This window comes from Cibotium barometz, chromosome 2 (genome assembly GCF_041138505.1).
Source record: "Cibotium barometz isolate CiBa-2024 chromosome 2, ASM4113850v1, whole genome shotgun sequence".
Classification (NCBI taxonomy): domain Eukaryota; kingdom Viridiplantae; phylum Streptophyta; class Polypodiopsida; order Cyatheales; family Cibotiaceae; genus Cibotium; species Cibotium barometz.
The window spans coordinates 5,185,483-5,208,938 of NC_141047.1; positions in this window are offsets into that span (position 1 = coordinate 5,185,483).

Here is a 23,456-nt window from a genome sequence, read left to right on the forward strand (position 1 = left end):
TGTCTAGAAATCCGCGGGCGAGGCTCGAGTGTGGATCCCTACCCTGTCAATGCCCTCGCAGAGGAGGGGTGGGGGATCTCACTGCGGGGCTGGTATCAGAGCTTTGTTGAAAGCTAATAAGGAGAAATGAATTCTTATCAAAAAATTATAATAAAAACTCACAAAGAGCATTTACATATTGTATTTTCATTCCTTAAGCTTCATTAATGAAGAATTTTAATCAAAGAATTTGGTTTTATAGATGGAAGTTCCACACTAATTTGGTGTTCCCGACCTCACCCAGTCTCACAAGACATGACTACGTTCGCCTTTGAGCATCTCATCTCTTCCGTTACAACTCGAACGAGCCAAGCCAGACTCGCAGGCCATTTCGAGGATCTATATTTCCCTGACCCAGCGGAGAGACGGCAGCACAAGTGGTTCACAGGGTGGTTCATAGGGCAGTATGTCCATGCCTCTTGCGACCAGCGTGCGATGTCTCATCAACCCCATGATTATGATGAGACTGAAAGTGATACATGGTGTTATTTTTGATCACTCAATGCCTCAAAATTTCAGACTTTCCTGCCAAATCTACAGACTCCTTAGTCGCTTTATTCCTAAGGAGAAGATAGTAGCTCCCTTGGCAGTAAGGGAACATTTGTATCAAGGCATGTCTATAGCCTAGTACCATCGTCTTATGCGTCTCCCGAGGAGATTTTGACTTCTGGAGCCGAGCTTCTCTATGTACATATTGCAACCTTTCTATAAATAAAGAAATGTTTTGTGAAAAAATTCCCTGTTGTATAAGTGATTGTTTATTGAACGAATTCATAAAGCAAAATCTGTTATCGGACATATGTCATAGATCTCCAATAAGATCATTTATCTTGTTTAAGAAATTATTTTTTGAACCTCTTAAGTCTTAGGATCTCGTGGATGATATTAAAATAAAAATTTAATAATATATCATTTTTGGTAGAATCATGAGGCGAGGAAACCGTGGCCATCAGCCAGACCCTCTCTCTGAAGAAGAAGAGCTTGAATCTGACGTTCGCAAGGCTCTTCATAAAACTCAGCCAGGACCCTTCAATGGAGAAGAGGAGAACCTGGGCGAGGCTGTGGAGAAATGGGTGGAAGCTATGGAAGAGAATTTTGATGTCACAGGCTACAATGAGCGGAGTAAAATTGCTCGCCAGGCTGAAAATTGTGGAAACAGCTAGGGTGGCATGGAGGAACCATTGTGACACCAACTATCTGGGCAGGAATACTCAATCCTGGAATGATCTTAAAGCCTATTTAAGAAAGAGGTTTTGTCCCCCCGGGTTCTTAAAAACCAAAATGAATAAATTTTTAAAGCTAAACCAGGGGAGCAAAACCATCGAAGAATATCACCAGGCATTTGCTCTTCTACTCAAGTATTCACCACCCCTAGATGAAGAGAAACTCATGGCCAAGTTCATTCTGGGAATGAACGAAACCTTAGACACACTGGTCAAGAATGCCAAAGCCAGTGTCCATGGTGGCTGAAGCTGTCAGAATGGCAAAGGACTTCACCAAAGCTTTCATTGTAAAGGTCCCGCCAAAGCCAGCTCCGTCATCCTTCAAGAGGTTACAGACGCCGAGAAGTTCTTCCAACTTTCCGCCTCCAAAGAGACACCAAGGTCCCAACCAAAATCTGGAGTCGGGAAGTTTCAGAAATGAAGGAAGACCTTTCCCTCGAAGTTCTTTCTTAGGAACTCTAGTTCTTTCAAGAATGCAAAGGTGCTTCGAAAGTGAGAATAGGTGCTTCGAAGCTTTGAAGTGAGAACAGGTGAAAACTCAGAACACATGAGAGAAATTATGCCGTCCACCATGACTTGGAGTTACTCTCAGTAGTTTATGCTCTAAAGTTGTGGAGACATTATCTTTTGGGATAGAGGTTCACCTTGATGACAGATCATCAAAGTCTGAAGTGGATCTTCACCAAAGGGATCTCAACATGCATCAAAGGAGATGGATGCAGACCCTGCAGGAATTCGATTTTGAAATTAAGTATCGACCAGGGAAAGAAAGTGTGGTGGCAGATACGCTCAGCAGAGAAGCCTCCTTGCTTGCAATTACAGTGGTGTCAAATCCATTGATCAGTGAAGCAAAGAAGAAAATCATGCAGGACAAATTATTTACCCCTATTGCTACCCTTTTGATGCAGGAAAGCAAGACTCCTCAAGAAATGAGTCGAGTTCTTGGGTACAAATTGGATGAAGGATGCATGTATTATAATAATCGGCTATGTATCCCCAATGATGAGGGATGCATGTATTATAATAATCGGCTATGTATCCCCAATGATGAGGGAATAAAGGGAAGAATTCTGAGAGAAGCCCATGATAGCCTGATAGCTGGACATCTAGGGTTTATAAAAACCTATATTTCTGTGAAGAAAAGCTTCTTCTGGCCAGGACTCAAAAAGGATGTACTTTATCATGTGCAAAAATGCTTAATGTGTTAGAGAGTCAAGGCAAAGAGAGTCAAGATGCCAGGGAAATTGCAGCCTCTATTCCTCAGATGGAGTGGGAATATATTAGTATGGACTTTGGCACTGGATTACCTTCAGTGCAATCAGGTTACAACTCTATTTTTGTGGTAGTTGTTTGACATGCTTTACCTTTTGATGCATTTTCTACTCATGCTTTACCATTTTCTACTCTTGTTAGGGATTTTTGTACACCCAAAAATGTGGTCATAAGGGTCACATTTGGTGGATCTATACGCATCCGTAAGTAATTCTCACCATCAAGTCTCTTTTGACAGGAAAAGTATGTCATGAGACCCACAACACATTAGGGGCCTTGCACATGAAATGAATAAGAGGTTTGCTCATGCTTATAATGCAAAGGCAATATGATGAAAGCTTTTGCTTCCCCTTCAAGCTAATCCATAATCTAAACAACTATCTTCACAATGGCAACTTCAGTTGTTCGTTTGACCCGCTTAATTTTCTAAATGCATACCTTACATCCTTAGTGGAATATCTTGTCAATACACAACATTTACTCTCTGAGTTACAAGATCATAATCATAGAAGACTCATGCACTAGCCCACATGTTTTATAGCATGTGTACCTCATGTGCACACCATCTTACTCACTCATATTCATGTCCATGATCATTAGTGCACATGCCGTAGATTACACTACGTGCTTTCTCATGCTTGTAAGTTCCCCAACAATATATTCTTACAAAACCTTGTGGTGGAAGTGGCCTTCTATAGTTGATCCCTAATTTGTATAATGAGTTGTGGGGGAAACTTTGAAAGAGATGCACTGGTGGGTCCTTCTCTGTGATCAAGTTGTAAAGCAACCTAGCCCTTTGTGGCATGTAAGATCACTCATGATGAGCATTCTATGGGTTTGTTCTTGTGCAAGCCACAACGCCACCGGTGGTGGCTGGGTTTAGGTCACACACATTCATCATGTACTAATTCTGGCCACCACCCACACTGCCCCCACTGGTGACTTGCGTGAGAACAACCCCTAAAATAGTTGTAAAGTAGCCTAGCCCTTGTAGCGTGTGTGTACACTTGAAGCCCACAAGCCAAGCAATTAATTCTTTCCTACCAATCAATGCAAACCCCATCTATAACAATAACTAAAGATCTCCAAATGTGGCCAAGAGCCATTATGAGGCAACCTTGCCCACCCATTGTAAAGAGGCTTGCATGTACCATTGCATCATGTAAAACTTTAATTCGCTTATCTATTGTGTGTGTGTGTGTGTGTAAATAGGGAGGCAAGGTTGGCTGCGCACAAAAGTGTCGTGATGCACATGAATCCCCGCCTATTCTGGTGTAGACGAGGCGCCTGCATCCCTTTGAAGTCAGAGCTGGCGTTGTATTCTCATCACGCAAGAAGGGCTTTTCTTGGCTTGGACAAAACATGGCAAGGAGGGAGCAACAATAAATAACGTCAACACTATAACCTGGGTCCTAGATCCCGCCAGGCTCCATTGATCGCAAATTCACATCAAAATTCTGGACTGCATTCTTCAAAGCAGTAGGAACTTTCTTAGATCTCAGCACAGCCTATCACCCCGAAAAACAGATGACCAGCTAAAAGAGTGAATCAGGTAATAGAAAATATCCTTTGGTCATGCTGCGATAGGGAACCCAAGAAGTGGTTAAGCCATTTGTATCTGGTCGAATTTGCTTACAATGCTTCTTATCATCGAAGCATTCGGATGAGTCCTTTCAAATCTTTATATATGGACAAGATTACCTTACACCGTTGACTTGGTCAGACCCATTGATCAGAGTCGAAATGTCTAGACAAATGCTTGATGACATGGACCAGCAAATGCAATCAATCCGTATAGTAAAGATATAAAGGCAGCCCAAGATAGGCAAAATCAGTATGCAGATAAAAAGAGATTAGAGAGAGAGTTTGAAGAATTAGATATGGTCTTCATTTGAGTACGACCAAAAAGAAGTTCCTTATCCTTAGGGTAGTACAAGAAGCTCTCTCCCAGATACTGTGGGCCATATGCTGTTATAAAGAAAGTGGGAGATCTAGCCTATAAACTTCTTCTGCCTCCCCATCTCAAGGTACATAATGTATTCCATGTCAGTTTGCTTAAGAAATATGTACCCCAACCCGAGTCACGTGCTTGATGATGTGATGAAAAATTGATTTCTCTGACTCAAGGCCAGATGGTACTCCAACCTGAAGAAATCCTTGACGTTCGGGAGAAGATTCTCAGGAGCAGAGTCCTCAGAGTATTTTTAGTAAAGTGGAAGTTCTTTCCCCTAAAAGACGCCACCTGGGAGAAAGAAGAAGAGTTGGCGAAAGATTACCCCCACTTTGCGAGATGAGGACATCTCACGTTTTTCAAGTGGGAGAGAATGTAAGATTCCTCCTCAGCTTGAATAATGAATAAGCTTTACTTCAATCCCTTGTAATCATTCCATGTTTCTTAATACAAGAAAATATTATTTTTCCTTGTTTTTGCCTAGAGAGAAGAAAAATTCTAGAAAGTGGTAATTCAATATTGAGATATTTTTGGATAAACAAATTCTCCTAATATCAAAAATATGTTTCCCTGAAACAGAAATTCAAAATAAATTTTCCAAGGTGCATTAGGAGTCAATTAAAAATGATTTAAAAGACCTTAGCCGCCTAAGGGTCAAGATTTTCTGAAAATTTTAGATTATGGTCCAACTAAGGTTCCTATGGGCCAATAAGATCAATCCAAGTGTTGAGATGAGATAAATCCAATGAATAAAAGAAAATATCCAAAAACTAGTAAATGCCCACATAAGATGAAGAGTTGACTGAGTACAAGGTTTATTAGTTAAAAACTATGAGATATTACTAAAAAATTGAGATATTTTTGTATAATGATACATTTTTGACACCTTGGTAAGGAGGGGGGGAGACTTCAAGGAGGCGCCTATTTCACACATGTGAATGAGTTTTTAATTCCAAAATATTAAGATATTTTTATCTCTCCTCTCTCTTGAATCAAACTAGATCAAAATGAGAGCTAAACTGGTCCAAATCTTGTCCAAATTCAGCCAAACTGAAGCTGGAAAATTCTAGAACTTAGTTGGACTCAGTTAGTGGCCTCCCTCACCTATAAATAGACTCTCATTCTTTTGTATTCTCATCTGTGAACTAGACCATGCCAGTATTATATTAAAATAAGTATATTTTCTATTATCCTTTAAAAATCCTCTACATTGTGGAGAGATTGGAGCTTCTCTCTCTCTTTAACCTTCCTTGGAGCTTTCCTCTCAACATACTAACCAATTGATTGGTTGGGGGCTTCTTCTTAGAATAGAGAAGCAAGCAAAACAAGAGGTAAGATGTGACTTTATGGTTTTTTCTCTAATATTCTCAATGTTTTCACTTCTCAATCCCTCTCAAGCTTGAGAAGTATTCAAATAAATGGTTTTTCAATGCAAATGAAGCTCTCTAATGAATTCTAATGATTAATCATAAAAAGACTATCTTTATGCTTAATTTAGGATATTTTTTAAGTATATCTCTCTCTCCCCCAAAGAATGGTCATTCCTATGACCAAATCTCTGTTCAAATGATGCTTCTCATGGAGCAATCCTTAATTCTAAAATCAAACTCTATGCTACTAAGCTAGAGGCTAAAGAAATGGCTTTTTAATGCTTTTATGTTACATAAATTATGATGAACTTATGATTTAGATCCATAAATTAGATTTAGATCTATTGATAGTTAATCATAATTATATTACTAAGTTTTATTCTTTTCAAAATTATTAAAAATTATCAGTAATAGCACCGGAGCTATTGTAAATTTTTTAAAAATTAATACATAAGTCATTTCTATGCATAATGTGAAAAGAGGACTTCCTACCATATTCTAGGATTAGTCATCCTATGCTAAAAGAATAATTCTCATCATATCCATGGAAAATTAATTTTTAATGTTTATGCATAATTAGTTAATTAGAGAAAAAGAGAAATTTTTAGTAATTTCATTTTTATGATAAAAGAGGAATTCCCATGATAATGGATATCCATGTATTTTCAATGGAGAAAGAGAAAAATAGGTATATTAAAATAATGAATATTTTTATTTAAAATTAAAAAGAAATTTTAGATAAATTATTTTTATGCATGAAAAAATTTAAATGATGAAAGAGAAATTTCCATCATATTTGAAATTCAATCATTTAAATGGAGAAAGTGGAATTCTTATCATATTTAAATTAATGGATATTTTTATTTAATTTTTAAGAGATTAAAATTATTTATGAATGAATAAATTTAAATGATGAAAGAGGAATTCCCATCATATTTGGAATTCAATCATTTAAATGAAAAAAGAGGAATTCTTGGTATATTTGAAATATTAAATATTTTTATTTAAAGAGGAATTATAGATAGATTTATTTTATGATAAAAGAGAAATTCCCGTGACATTTGGATTGCACTCATTAAATGAGAAAAAGAGGAATTTAAAGCTTATTAAAAAATGGATAATTATATTTAATTAAAAGAAGATATTTTATGATATTTAAGTAGAGAAAGATTTGAATTAATTTTTAATGACAAAAGAGGAATTTTCACCATAATTCCACCTAGGGAATTAAGGTTGAGAAAATAAATGGTAGAAAGAATATCTTTAGATATTTTATTTGGTTAAATCACTAAATTGGTATTTACCCAAAAATAGATGTTTATCTAAAGAAAATCTTTGTTAGAACTAAACTGAATGATTTTGGTTAGACTACGAGAGGGACGGACAGTAAACCTACTTCTCCATCTCTCGATCTAAATGAGGCAAAAACTTTGTGACCATTTTCAGTTCCTAAATATAAAGGATAAACTACAGTTAAATTAAACTAGTTTTCCTTTGACCGAAATCACCAAGAATCTAGTTGGACAATCAGTCAAATGATGGGTAGATTACCCTGATGAGAGATCAAGGATTCTCATTATGAAATTGAGAATTATGGAAAAAGAAAAATTTTACTTACATAGAACCTCTGTTTTCATTTAAAGGACTGTTTTATGCCAGAATGCTGGAGGAAGCATGAGGTTCGTTGCAACAGCTGTTGGCGGGGAGTCGTCTTGAGGAACATCGCTTGCGGCAAAGCCTGCCGGGGTCTTGACCAGCCTTGGTACGGTTAAAATCGTGCACTTTCGGTACAATGGGCGAGGACCGGCGAAGCGGTCCCTGAGTAAAGTGCTAGGACACCTAAGTAGGATCCTGGAGGGTTCTGACTAGGTGATGCATGGGCTCGTGGTTGCTAGGACACCCATGCGTGCGTCGAGGAAGATTCGAATGGACTAAGAAGAATGACTTCTGTGAATCAAATTTTGATATTGGATCTCGTTAGTTGGCTAGCTGGTCTTCAACAACGGAGAGTCCAGAGGACACATTTTGTAATACAATGGACTCAGAGTTTTGGAGGATGATGATCAATAATATTATGATTTTCATTGAAGGATTGTTTAGACAGTCAAATCTGTTTAGACAGTCAAATATGTTTAGACAGTCGAATCTGTTTAGATAGTCAAATCTGTTTATAAATGGCAATTTCATATCGGGTGTGTACGTGGTTTGCCTACTTTAAATTTTGCTTGAAAGCTGGCTAGGGGGCCTGGGAACTCTTTTCCTTGGTACCCGAGCAAAACGTAACCAAATCTTTATAAAAAGGAATTCCACCAATACACTGGTCGAGTGGTTGGCTACCCCATGGGTCGGCTGGGATCGGAGGATTCCTGCGAATAATTAAGATACGATTAGTTACATTAGTTAGATTAAGTCCTGAGAAGACCCTTGTTCTGGGAGGGAATTAGCGGGCTGTGTCTCGTTAAAGGAGGAAAAAAGCGGTGATTATATGGACCAAGTGCAAGTCTCTTCTTTGATCTGACCATGTGACTTTAGGCTTAGTTGGATCACTTTAACTAGTTAAGACTTTGACTCGTTAGATCAATTCCCCCGTTAGAAGATTTTACTTGGATGAATAGCCCGTGCCTTCCGGACAAGGGAAGTTTTTCGGGCTTGGTTTTGGAGAAACTGCTAGACTAGTCTCTTGTCCCGACATCCGCGGGCGAGGCCCGAGTGTGGATCCCTGCCCCGCACGAGAGGTTGATGCTGCTTCCACCATCAACGCCCTCGGAGGGGGATCACAGAGGAGAGGCGGGGGATCTCACGGTGGTTGGTATCAGAGCTTTGTTAAAAGCTAATAAGGAGAAATGAATTCTTATCAGGAAATTGTAATAAAAACTCACAAAGAGCATTTACATATTGTATTTTCATTCCTTAAGCTTCATTAATGAAGAATTTTAATCAAAGAATTTGGTTTTATAGATGGAAGTTCCACACTTATTTGGTGTTTCCCGACCTCACCCAGTCACAAGACATGACTGCGTTCGCCTTTGAGCATCTCATCTCTTTCCGGTACAACTCGAACGAGCCAAGCTAGACTCGCAGGCCATTTTGAGGATCTATATTTCCCTGACCCAGCGGAGAGACAACATCACAAGTGGTTTGTAGGGGGCAGTATGTCCATGCCTCTTGCGACCAGCGTGCGATGTCTTATTAACCATGATTTTGATGAGACTGAAAGTGATACATGGTGTTATTTTAGATTACTCAAGGCCTCGAAATTTCAGACTTTCCTGCCAAATCTACAAACTCCTTAGTCGCTTTATTCCTAAAAGGAGAAGATAGTAGCTCCCTTGGTAGTAAGGGAACATTTGTATCAGGGCATGTCTATAGCCTAGTACCATCGTCTTATGCATCTCCTGAGGAGATTTTGACTTCTAGAGCCAGGCTGCTCTATGTACATATTGCAACCTTTCTATAAATAAAGAAATGTTTTGTGGAAAAAATCCCTGTTGTATAAGTGATTGTTTATTGACGAATTGATAAAGCAAAATCTGTTATCGGACATATGTCATAGATCTCCAATAAGATCATTTATCTTGTTTAAGAAATTATTTTTCAAACCTCTTAAGTCTTAGGATCTCGTGGAAGATATCAAAATAAAAATTTAATAATATATCATTTTTGGCAGAATCATGAGGTGAGGAAACCGTGGCCGTCAGCTAAACCCTCTCTCTGAAGAAGAAGAGCTTGACCCCGACGTTCACAAGGCTCTTCACAGAACCCAGGACCCTTCAAAGGAGAAGGGGAGAACCTGGGCGAGGCTGTGAAGAAATGGGTAGAAGCTATGGAAGAGTATTTTGATGTCACAGGCTACAATGAGTGGAGCAAAATGGCTCTTGCCAGGCTAAAAATTGTGGAAACAGCTAGGGTGGCATGGAGGAACCATTGTGACACCAACTATCTAGACCGGAATACTCAGTCCTAGAACGATCTTAAAGCCTATTTAAGAAAGAGGTTTTGTCCCCTCAGGTTCTTAGAAACCAAAATGAATGAATTTTTAGAGCTAAACCAGGGGAGCAAAACCATCGAAGAATATCACCAGGCATTTGCTCTTCTACTCAAGTATTCACCACCCCTAGACGAAGAGCAACTCATGGGTGCCCAGGTTCATTCGAGGAATGAACGAACCCTTAGACACACTAGTCAAGAATGCCAAGTTAGTGTCCATGGCTGAAGCTGTTAGAATGGCGAAGGACTTCACCAAAGCTTTCATTGTAAAAGTCCCACCAAAGCAGCTCCGTCATCCTTCAAGAGGTTTCAGACGCCGAGAAGTTCTTCCAACTTTCTGCCTCCAAAGAGACACCAAGGTCCCAACCAAAATCTGGAGTCGGGAAGTTTCAAAAATGAAGGAAGACCTTTCCCTCAAATTTCTTTCTCAGGAACTCCAGCTCTTTCAAGAATGCAAAGGTGCTTCGAAGAAAGTGAGAATAGGTGCTTCGAAGCTTCATAGGTGAGAATAGGTGCTTCGAAGCTTCGAAGTGAGAATAGGTGCTTCGGATGTCAGGGGTTTGGGCACCAGCTCAAGGATTTCCCATCTCCTTCTATGGGCCAAGGAAGCCAAGGTCCGAGAATTCAGAGACAGACTCCTTCGTATCAGTCTAATAAGGGTCCCTCGCGCCAAAATCAGGGCAACCCCAGAAGAGTGCTAGCTCAGCCCTTGCAGCCTCCATGCAAAGAAGTCTCCGAGAACTCCCTCCCAGAATTGGAGTAACCAAAGAGAGAGAGTTCCACCATAGACTGCAACAGTTAGAGCCTTCACTATAGCTGATGAAAACCTGAAGAAATCCTTGACGTTCGGGAGAAGATTCTTAGGAGCAGAGTCCTCAGAGTATTTTTAGTAAAGTGGAAGTTCTTCCCCCTAGAAGATGCCACCTGGGAGAAAGAAGAAGAGTTGGCGAAAGATTACCCCCACAATTGATTTCTTCGACTCAAGGCCAGATGGTACTCCAACCTGAAGAAATCCTTGACGTTTGGGAGAAGATTCTCAGGAGCAAAGTCCTAAGAGTATTTTTAGTAAAGTGGAAGTTCTTCCCCCTAGAAGACGCCACCTGAGAATAGGTGCTTCGAAGCTTCGAAGTGAGAATAGGTGCTTTGGATGTCAGGGGTTTGGACACCAGCTCAAGAATTTCCCATCTCCTTCTGTGGGCCAAGGAAGCCAAGGTCCCAGAATTCAGAGACAGACTCCTTCGTATCAGTCTAATAAGGGTCCACCCCCGTGCCAAAGTCAGGGCAACCCCAGAAGAGTGCCAGCTCAGCCCTTGTAGTCTCCATGCAAAGCAGTCTCTGAACTCCCTCCCAGAATTGGAGTAACCAAAGAGAGAGAGTTCCACCTTAGACTGCATCAACTAGAGCTGTCACTGTAGTTGATGAAGTGGAGGAAGAAAAAGGACAGATCTATGCAGCAATAAAGCATCAGGGGAATAACCGTCAATTTTCAGTCTCCTCCAGACTCCAGCAGAGTACCAAGGTAAGAAATTCAAGCTTTTGATTGATTCACGCAGTACTCATTCTTTTATTTCCCCAGGATGTCTGCATAAATTAGTCCTAAATAAAAAATCAGGGAAACCTAAACAAGTGGATTTGGCCAGTGGAAAGATTCTTTTCACACATCTTGAGACAGACCTTATTCAGTTTAGCCTAGATGGGAATGTAACAGAGTGCCAGTTCAGAGTCCTACCCTTGGGAATCTATGATGGAATCCTTGGAATGGACTGGCTCCATAAGAATCAAGCTGATATTCATTATCACAAAGGAACCATCTCTTTCCTTGACCTTCACGGGAATAAAGTTCAAGGAACTGGAATTTTCGGTTCCCTAGTGCTGCAATTAGTCAAGGCTTCTAAATTATTAAAAGGGATTAGAAAGAGGCAAGCTGTTTATGTCGTTAAGATGAATCCAGTAAACATAAAATGCAAGGTGGTTAAGTAAGTATGCAGATGTGTTTCCTGAAGAGCTGACTGCGATGCCTCCGTCTCGCAAAGTAGATCATGAGATCGAGTTAACCCCCGGAGCTCAGCCAGTGGCTCAGCGTGCATACAAAATGCCACCATAGAACTTAAGAAGCAGTTAAGACAACTGTTAGAGTAGGGATTCATCAGACCTAGTGTCTCACCTTGGGGTGCACCTGTTCTCTTTCAAAAGAAGAAAGATGGAATGCTAAGACTCTCTATTGACTACAGAGGATTGAATCAATTAACAATTAAGAATAAGTATCCTATTCCTAGGATTAATGAACTTTTGGATCGGTTAAGTGGGACCCAAATGTTCACAAAGATAGATCTCAAATCCGGGTACTGCCAGATCAGAATCAAGGAGTAGGACATCCCAACAAAGATAGCATTCAATACTCGCTATGGGCATTATGAGTTCACAGTCATGCCGTTTGGATTGACTAATGCCCCAGCGACAATCATCTTATGCAAGATATTCTCAGAGAATACTTGGATGATTTTGTTCTTGTCTTCTTTGACGATATCTTGGTATACTCAAAGAATGCTGCAGATCATGACGATCATGTGCGTAAGGTCCTGGAAATCCTAAGAAAACACCAACTCTTTGCAAAAAAGAGCAAGTGTTCTTTCTCTGTTGACCAAGTCGAATACTTGGGATTCATAGTATCAAAGGACCCCGCAAAGATCCAAGCAGTCGTAGAATGGCCAGAACCCAAGACAGTAAAGGAAGTCAGAGGATTCCTAGGATTAACCGGATGGTATAGGATCTTTATACCCACGTATGCTCACATAGCATCCCCTAAGGAAACACCAACTCTTTGAAAAAAAGACCAAGTGTTCTTTCTCTCTTGACCAGGTGGAATACTTGGGATTCATAGTATCAAAGGACCCCGCAAATATCCAAGCAGTCATAGAATGGCCAGAACCCAAGACAGTAAAGGAAGTCAGAGGATTCCTAGGATTAATCGGATGGTATAGGATCTTTATACCCAGGTATGCTCACCTAGCATCCCCTTTAACTAACCTTCTCAAGAAGAGGACACTGCAATGTGTCAGAGTACCTTTGACAAGCTAAAGACAGCCTTGGTAACCAACCCTGTCCTTAAGTTGCCAAATTTTACCAAACCCTTTGAGGTAGTTACTGATGCCAGTGGGTTTCCCTCCTTAGGTGGTGCTCTTATGCAGGAAGGTCATGCAGTGTCCTATGAATCCAGAAAACTCAGAACACATGAGAGAAATTATACCGTCCACCATGACTTGGAGTTACTCTCGGTAGTTTATGCTCTAAAGTTGTGTAGACATTATCTTTTGGGACAGAGGTTCACCTTGATGACAGATCATCAAAGTCTGAAGTGGATCTTCACCCAAAGGGATCTCAACATGCGTCAAAGGAGATGGATGCAGACCCTGCAGGAATTTGATTTTGAAATTAAGTATCGACTGGGGAAAGAAAATGTGGTGGCAGATGCGCTCAGTAGAAAAGCCTCCTTGCTTACAGTGGTGTCAAATCCATTGATCAGTGAAGCAAAGAAGAAAATCATGCAGTACAAATTCTTTACCCCTATTATTGCTACCCTTCTGATGTAGGAAAGCAAGACTCCTCAGGAAATGAGTCGAGTTCTTGGGTACAAATTGGATGAAGGATGCATGTATTATAATAATCGGCTATGTATCCCCAATGATGAGGGAATAAAGAGAAGAATTCTGAGAGAAGCCCATGATAGCCTGATAGCTGGACATCCAAGGTTTATAAAAACCTATATGTCTGTGAAGAAAAGCTTCTTACTCAATTAGTGGCCTCCACCTATAAATAGACCCTCATTCTTTTGTATTCTCATCTATGAACTAGACCATGCCAGTATTATATTAAAATAAGTATATTTTCTATTATCCTTTAAAAATCCTCTACATTTTGGAGAGATTGGAGCTTCTCTCTCTCTTCAACCTTCCTTGGAGCTTTCCTCTCAACATACTAACCAATTGATTGGTTGGGGGCTTCTTCTAAGAATAGAGAAGCAAGCAAAACAAGAGGTACTATACATGCCTATGTAGATACATGGCCAACCCCTTCTCCACATAGTTAATCACTTAATACTCTGAGTTAACTCCCTATCTTCTACTAGATACAAGGCCAACCCCTTCTCCACACAGTTTATCACTTAATACTGTGAGTCTACTTCTACTAGCATACAATCTCTATAATAGAAGTTTTAGATCAACCACCATCAAAGCTTTCTTCACAAGAGCACACATAGGTGTGGGACTTCTCGTGAGTGTTCTCTTGTATACATCGCATATTGTATCCTCTTACAATCTTTAACATGACTAGAAGTACAGACATGGTTGGGATGAGGAGGTACTTGAGAATAAAAACCCTACATGATGCCACCATGGACTATTTCATTCCTTTTCCACCTTGCAAATTTGTTATGCATTTTTCCAAGAGTCCATTGGAATATCTTTAATGGAGGATTACATGAAGTAACATTAGCTTGGTGGGCCATTGGACTCTTGCGCCAAGTTGCCAATGGATTTTCCAAAGTCCAGTTTGCCTAAAAGATCCTCTAAACTTGCACTAGTGTTGGTTAGATTGATTCAAATCTACATATGGTGTTCAAAATTTCCCTTTGTCACTGTAACATTTCCAACATATCTTCCATAGACCAATGCCTCTAGACACCATTTCCCCCTTGATAGGCATGCATCCTTATCATTCACCCAGTCTACCCTCCTACACATGGCCTCCTAGTCTTAATTCCTAAAATAAATAAAAACTTAAAAATTTATAAATGCAAGATAGAAATAGTATAAATCAAAGGAGATTAAATAGAACACTTACATTTAATCATGCAACTTGAGCCCGAAGGATTGTTCCATGCTCCATTGCACCAATGTAGAAAAATAAATCAAGAAACAACAATAAACAAGAGTAAAACCAATTGATTTACACTGTAACCAAGTTATGATAATACTCCAAATGCAAAGTATATCAAGGGAGTCCTAAGCAAAGATGCTTCCACGCCGACAGGTAGCACCAAAGATGTTCACTGATTTGAAAACACTTGAGCCTTGCAAGGTAGGGAGAAGGAGATGAAAATGCAAGGGTCTTACTAGCTTACACCTCAAGCTAGAGTAATCCTCACTTGTGGAGGGCTAGGGTTCTCAAGCTTGCCTTCTTTGTTGTCACCACCACAAAGGAGCTTTGCAAATGGGTGAGAAGCAAAGAGAGAGAGAGAGAGAGAGAGCTATGGAAATCTCAACCTCACTTCGATGCTATGGTAAGTGAGAGCATGAGAGAGTAGACAAGAGAAGGAGTGAGAGAGAAGAGAACATACATCAACACCATCACTCAACCACACAATCCCTAAGCATTCATGTAACCAAAAAGAAGAAGAGAAAGCATATAAGCTACTTCAATCACAAGAGAAAGAAGATTCAAACTCAATTGTGAGAATGGGATTATGTAATTTCTCCTTATTCAAAATGTCTGATATACAGGACTCCTTTGTACAATGCCCGGACACCCAAATAATGGGAGCCCAATAGTTAGTCTAGTCTAATTGTACATTATTCACATATACAAGTCGCAAGCTTAGAGATTTCCCGTAATCATTTTATATAAAGCGCATTGGGAAGTACAAAAAATATGACTTAAAAGAGGTTCCATGCGTTCATTGTAATGCTAGCCGATGTGGTTAAGCATCTCTCCATTGTTCTCTCTCTCTCTCTCTCTCTCTCTCTCTCTCTCTCTCTCTCTCTCTCTCTATGGTTGCACCATTATCATGCCTTAAGCTTCCATCTCATCTCTATTTGTGCACTCTACTCCTTCACACCTATCATGTATATCTTTCATCCTCCATTGTTGCATATGTGTGATCCTAAAAACAAATATTAGTAATCACTTACAATGAATAAAGTCCTACCCTATATCCCCCAAGGGTAAAAAACCTTTCTATAGATAATTAGGTCTTCTTGGAAACATCGTAATGTTCACCTAAACCTTTGTATAAAATATGCTTGCCCATTTAAAAGCTTGTAGTCTTTTAACAAAAAACGTCTACCTAAAAGGCTTGAACAAACCACTTATGATTTAGTCCTTGAAGGGTTATTCTTTTAAATGTATATACGGATTAATTAAACCTAAGTGCAAAAATAAGCGCTCTCATCCCATCTAAAAGCTTAGAATCTTACTTACATTTAGAGACATTCAAGGTTTAAACTTATGGATAATATTCAAAACCTAGTGCCATAACCCCATACATGTTAGGAGCTTAATATCGAAGCACATCTAGCCTTACACTGCACATAACCAAGCCAATAGCCATATAAACTCCTATAAAAAATGAATGAGAAAGATCATGATAATCTAGATCCCACATGTGACCAAATAAATGTCCTAGTTTCCTTTTGAAGTTTTTTTTTGGGTGCAAATCTAAACTGAAAATTCTACTCGTCTATGATACCAAGGTATAAAGATACTAGATTGTAAACTCTTAATATGACCTAACTAGTAATCTCCTCATTTAAACCGAAAGTCCTACTCAACTATGGTACCAAGGTACAAAGATACTAGATTGTAAACTCTTAATATCACCTAGCTAGTAATCTCCTATCTAAAATCCAATTGGTCTCGACATTAAGAAATGCTATGAGTGTGTACCCCACAATGGGCCCATTGTGTGTACCCCACAATGGGCCCATTGGCTTAAAAGCAATACTAGAAAATCCTATCCAAAGAGTGAGCTTTTTTCCAATAAGGAAAGCAATACATAGAATGCAACTCATTCCCCATAATACCTACAGAAACTCTAAAAAGGCAATTGGTTTCGATCAACATCAAACAATCAAACTTAACCACTAGCTCATTGACCACTCCAGATATTACTTAAAAACAATACTAGAAACTCTTATCCCAAAGAGCGAGATTTTTCCAATAAGGGAAGCAATACATAGAATGCAACTCATTCCCCATACTTAATACCTACAAAAACTCTAAAAAGAAAATTGGTTTTGATCAAGATCAAATGATCAAACTTAACCATTAGCTCATTGACCACTCCAGATATTACTTGCACAAACACTCTACAAGCAAGTCAATGGGATACCCATGAGATTATCATGTTCCCCACTATGGCGTAGCCTCCAACTTAACTAATTTGAAGAATATCTTACATGTACTCTTGCCAAAATCAAAAGTATGTGCACCTCAAACAATTCCAAGAATTATATACATAAACATCCATAACACACTATAACACATATTTGAACGCTCTACTACTTAAGAATCTTCCTCAAGGAGTTCCTCTTAATATACCAATCTTTAACACCCTTCGGTGAAGTTTCGGACGAGAGAAGGATGGATTTCCTATCTGCCTTCCCAAATCCTAATGTTCCGTATATGGTCCACAAGTTTGACAAGCTCCCATTCAAAGTATGTAACTACATTCACAGGAGCAACTATCTACCCAAGGATTGGAGGCACAAAATCATAATCTCCCAAATAATCCCATCCTTTACTTGTGTATCTCTATCCAAAAAGAATCCCATGCCATTGGAGATCTTGGTAAAGGCTTTTGTAGAACTGGATTTAAAAGAGCTAAGCTTTGCAAACTTGTCAAAGTAGCCCTTAAAAAGCAACACCATGGTGCATTGATTAGACCATGAGTAATTCTAGAAAACCCTTACACATGGGCACTAGGATCTCAGTATACGCGAGAGTACTACCCTCAGTACAAGAAGATGTTTCCCTCTCATTATTTAACTTGTGTGGGACAATATGGTGTGACCACCAATGCCCATAAGCTTCTCACGTTTCAAAAAAAAAACATGTGTTTTTATGGGCCCTTCCTCTTTCTTTGGTAAGCATTCTCTAATTCTCAACTCTTTATTTCTCAAGAACTCTCGTAAAAGAATTGAAACCTTTTCTGAAAGGCCTTCTAAACCCACCAAAACTAAACTTATTTAAAAGACCTTTTGAAGGATCAATAGGATTAGGGTTAGACATAGCTAAGGAGGCTCAAAGAGAGCCATGGTGTTGGGGTGCGTGTAAAGTGATAGATATAGAGAGACAAGAGAAAGTGATATAGAGAGACAAGAGAGAGTGATATAGAGAGCAACATAAGCTACAGAGAGATGATATTGCACAACTCAAAATGGTGTAATGGTCTATTATGTCAATCAAGTACATGCGTTTTGTAGGCAAGTAGCCTTATCTTTTGACCCTTACATATTACAGTAACGTATGGGAACATGACACATGGCATACACTTATCTTATCTAGATATAAGGAGTCCTCACACCTAAGTAGGTGTTCACACACACATTTACAAGGATGAGGTTACACACACACATAAGCTCTTTTAAAGACCGTTCACACATAAAAAGGGACACAAACAATGGTTCACATGCAACACATACAAGAGCTCCGAAACCCCAAAGAACCCCCCTTCAAAGGGAAGAACGCAAAAGAAGAAACCAACCTCCAACTCTATCATATCATTGCAAAGAGGTAACCTAGCCATGCGCACCTCTCGTGCCATGCTATTCCCTCAATCAGCGTATGATCAAAGCTGAGATTATTGCTTAGTCACCTCCTAACTCCTAATAGGGATAATGGAAACACGAAGCCTTTTATAAGAGAAGGCACATAGAATAAATCTTTTATAAGAGAAGGCACATAGAATAAACCTTTATTACAAATATTTTTTGGGGGATAGCTCATGTAGAGGACCCATGACACATAAAAACATAAATTAAAGTCCATGCACACCTATTACATACAATGGTCCATAAGTTTGATAAAATAATCAATCTCACAATCAAAGCATGTAAATACATTTCGTAGGAGTAGAGTAAACCTAAGAATTGGACTCTCAAAATCATAATATCCAAAATACCCCCCACCCTTTACTCTTGTAACTCTATCCAAAAAGAATCCCATTCCATTAGTGATCTTGCTAATGGCTTTTGGAGAAATGATTTTCAAAATGCTAAGGAGTTCCACTCTAAATAGACCCATCTTCAACAACCGTCAATGAAACCATGTATGGGGAAATGATGGATTTCTTATGTGCCTCCCCAATTCCTAATGGACCTTACATGATCCCTGCAAGTTTTGATAAAACCATTACACTTCCATTCAAAGTATGTAAATACATTCATAAGAGTAGCAATAGACCTAAGGATCGGACTCAAAAAATCACAAAGTTTGATAAAAACATCAAAACCATCAAGCTTCCATTCAAAGTGGGTAAATACATTTGTAGGAGCAATAATAGAGACACATAGAAAATCCACCCTTTTCTTGTACATGGTTGAGTCCAAAACTTCATCAAAGGTTGTTGAAGATTGGTATATTGAGAGGAACTTCTTGAAGAAGATTCTTAGAGTATAAGGGGATTCAATTATGTATTATAGTGCATTATGGATGTTTATGTATATAGTAGATCAACATATTATCCAAAGCATTCTTGGAATTGTTTCAGGTGCACATATTTTAGTGATTTGTGGCAAGAGTAGATGTAAGATATTCTTCAACCAGTTAAGATGGGAGGCTACACCATAGTGGGGAGCATGATAACTGCATGGGCATCCCATCAACTCACTTGTAGACTGTTTGGGCATGACATGAATGGAATATGCCATGCAACTTTGAATATTTGAGAGCATTAATCTTATGGACCATTTACTAATCGAAGAACGTTGCACTTTTTATGATGTCTACATTGATCCTATGTTTTTTTTAAAATATGGATTGTGATTACTAGATCGCCAAAGTGATGCAATAAGAAACTCCCACAACAAAAAAACTTATCAAGAGACATTGAAGGATAACCAAAGTCAACATAGAGAATTTTATCAACACAAGATAGATACAAAGGGAGCTAATAAAGAAGATTGCTATAACCAAGCATCTCCACTACCAAGAATATGGATTGTGATTACTAGACCGCCAAAGTGATGCAATAAGAAACTCCCACAACAAAAAAAACGAATCAAGAGACATTGAAGGATGCCCAAAGTCAACTTAGAGAATTTTATCAACACAAGATAGATACAAAGGGAGCTAGTAAAGAAGATTGCTACAACCAAGCATCTCCACTACCAAGAATTTGTAGAGACAACACACAACAAAGGTGGCCTTTTGAAGCATATTGAGGCATTGCTCAACAAAATAAAGTGTAAAGCTATTGGACCCTCTTCCACTGGGAAGTTCTTAAGAACCACCCTCTTCCACTAGGAATCGTTCTTACGAACCACTCTATGCCTTGTCATACTTTGCCATCAACCTCCAATTGTACATGATCTCCTCTATGTTGGGAAACTCCAAGTATGCTAGCAATCCACCTAAATATAATGCCATGGTTTTCTCCCTTACAAAGCCTCTATTTCTTTTTGGATGGGGTGCAAAGACCTAAAAACCTTTCAAGAGGTTATATAGCTTCACCCTTTTTCTTTTTCTTTCTTTCATTAAACAAAGAAATTGTCCTTGTATGTTTTTCTTTTGCTAAACCCAAAGAAGATACATTTCTGCTTTCATACTCTATCTCAATTGGAGCTTGAAAAATGCCCATGATGGCAGGTAGATTTCACATTGGAACAAGTACTTACTAGAGAGAGATCAAGCATTGAACAAGCTTTCCAAACTCATGCCCCAACTTGTCAACAATAAACTTAACTAAGATCATGCTCCATTTGCAACACCCAATGTTGGCACCTCACCGATATCAATTTCCAAGAGTTGGAAATTACAGTGATGGACAATGTATGTTTGAGGGGAAGCACATGAGCCTTATATGCAAAGGACTAAAGCATCTTGAAAAAAAGGTTATTTGTATAGTTCGTATATTCATCAAAGATTGATTTGATTGGTCATTTGTAAAGGGTGAAAAGTCTAGAGGGTGGTAGATTCCAAGGTGATTGAGATATTCTAGGAGAGAATCATGTGGTCAAGAGAATCAAGAGAGATGGGAGTGATTCATGGAGATGATTGTGGATCTAGATGAGCTATAAATTGATGTATCTCTAAGCTCATTTTAAGTGGAATTTGCAATGAAAATTTAACTTTTGTTTATAGTTAATATTTTGCTTATTTAATTGTGATTAGAGTGTGATTATTATTCTAAACAATTATGGAGCTAGTTTTATGCTTTGATCCCCTTATATCTGCATTTTTACCTTGGTATCAAGGTGAGGATACGAAGACTTCAAGATTCTGTTATAAGCACAAGTTAGCCTAGTTTAGAATCTCCACCTTCCTTTCTCATCCTCTATTTCTCTTCTTCTTTTGTAGCTTAGGTTGAACATTGTGTGTGTGAGCGAGAGTGCGAGATTAGCTTAAGAGCAAGCATACATCCATTCAAATCAATTTTCAAGTGCATTTCAGTTATACATTCTTTAGCAAACATCTATGTATTTCAGTTCCCTTGCTGCAAAATTAGCAAAAGCTGTGGCCTCTGTAGTTCTCTTAAGGCATTTGCTGCATCCTACATTTGCCATAACTCTAGGATAGCAACACAATCAAACATAGATGAAATGGTTATGGCCGACAACATCCTTAGTCAGCAATGGTTTAGAAAAAATTCTCATCTCTAGTACATAGCAAGGTGGTCTTTCTCTTCTTAGAGGTGATGTAATCGTCAATCGGCTCTAGGTAGCACCTAAGCACTGAAGAAAAAGAAAAATGCATGATAAACCAATTTGCTAGCAAAGTACAGCTCTCATTTTTTGAAATGAAGCTGAGATAATGGGAATCACCATGGAAGCTTGTATGTAATTAAGATGATAATCACATACAAGTTCAGTGTCTACGTGATTAGCCTCTCACCAAGAAAATGAAAATAGCCTTCCATAAGCCCAAATCTATGTAAACCAAAAGGCTCCAAGATTATCCAAAGGAACAAAAGGTATCAAAGGATACAAAGTATACAAGCCACGTGCCTTTTGTAGTCCCAAGGCCACATGTGTCCGAATCCCACATGCATAGAGATGTCCTAAGCCCATGTGCCTAGACCCCCATATGTGCACCCTACGTCGTTGCTTCATTACAAACCATCCCCTCCTATAATGATTTTACTATATCTATATTGCTAGCCTGGTACTGTTGCGTGCTAAGAGCTTTTGCAAAGCTAAGTGATGATGCTTTAGAGGGACAAATCAATGCTTGTGAGAGACCTCCCACTCAAGAGGCCTATATGCAGGTTAGGAGAACCCTTGGTGTATGCGTCACACTCGCTCGCACCAGTTGACTAGGCTCAATTCCCAACAGGGCCATACTTTGTATTTGCATCAAATACATAGAACTTTGCATTGTTTTCTACATGAAACTACAATCTACACTCAATCTTTTCCAAAGTTGCACTTGATTTATCAAGACCACTTCTGTGAACTGGTTTTCTTAAACTTCCACAGATTAACACTAATCTTTGAAGATTACTGCTAGTCCAATTGAGTTGTAAACAACCTAATATGAGAAAACCACTGCTGTTCAATCTTTATTTGGAAACGTTTGTTGGCATTTTTACCATTTCTTGGTATTTTAACTATTTCTTGATATTTCAACTGTTTCTTGGAAGTCACAGCAAGAACTATAACAAATAGCAAAGGGATGCAAAGAAGGTGTAGGATTTTGATTAAGTATCACTCATCCACAACTGTGAATCTTTGCACGAATCTTGCTCTCTAAACTTGAATCTTCAATTCTACATTGATCTTGAATTGAATCTTCAATGTTCTTCAACTCTACACTAAAATCTTTGACTCTGTACTTGAGACTACCGCACAAAAAATTATATTTTGTAACTGTATTAATACTCTTCTTCACAAAAGGAAGACTAGAATGGAATGATCAGATATGGGTTATTATTTACGATATTAAAGAGAGAATCTCATACAAAGAATCATGATGCCTAAGTGAGTTAACTTCTCACCGAGAGGATGCAAAAAGACTTCCATAAACCAAGGCTCCAAGAACAAACAAAATGTCTAGGAGAGATAACGTCCAAAGATCATAAACGGTCATAAAAGTCATAAAGGGCACAAATGACAACCGTGGCCCCCTTATATACTTGAGTCCACGAACATGGTCCTAAGCCTAATATAAAAGTAGTTGCTCTATTACAAAAACCATCCCCTCCTACATACATGAAATGTAAATCCAAACCATGTAGACTCGAAATCAGAACTGTACAAAACATTACAATAATAGGCTATAAATCATGCCCAAGGACGTGCAGCAGCTTGCACTAAACCGACCTGCAAGATTTCTTTGTATTCCATGCTGTTGACAGTGAAGATACTGGCTTTAGACTTGGCTCACATCTTTTTGAACAGCTCTCTTGACTACCGCAGTAAACGAAATCTCAGTTTCACCGTGTACCCCTCACCACCAGTCTCGACATCTGTAGTTGATCCCCACAACAGTGTTTTGTCCATTCAATCTCTCCTGGAGCACACCATTGTTTCTGTTCTTCTTGACAATGAGGCCATCTATGCATTTGACATATCCTATCAAACAAATCTGAGCAGGCTTGTTTGGGAGGTGTCACTGTCATAGGCCTTGCAAACCATTTCTCTCGTGTTTTGTATCTGCATGGTTTGCATGTGTTCCAAG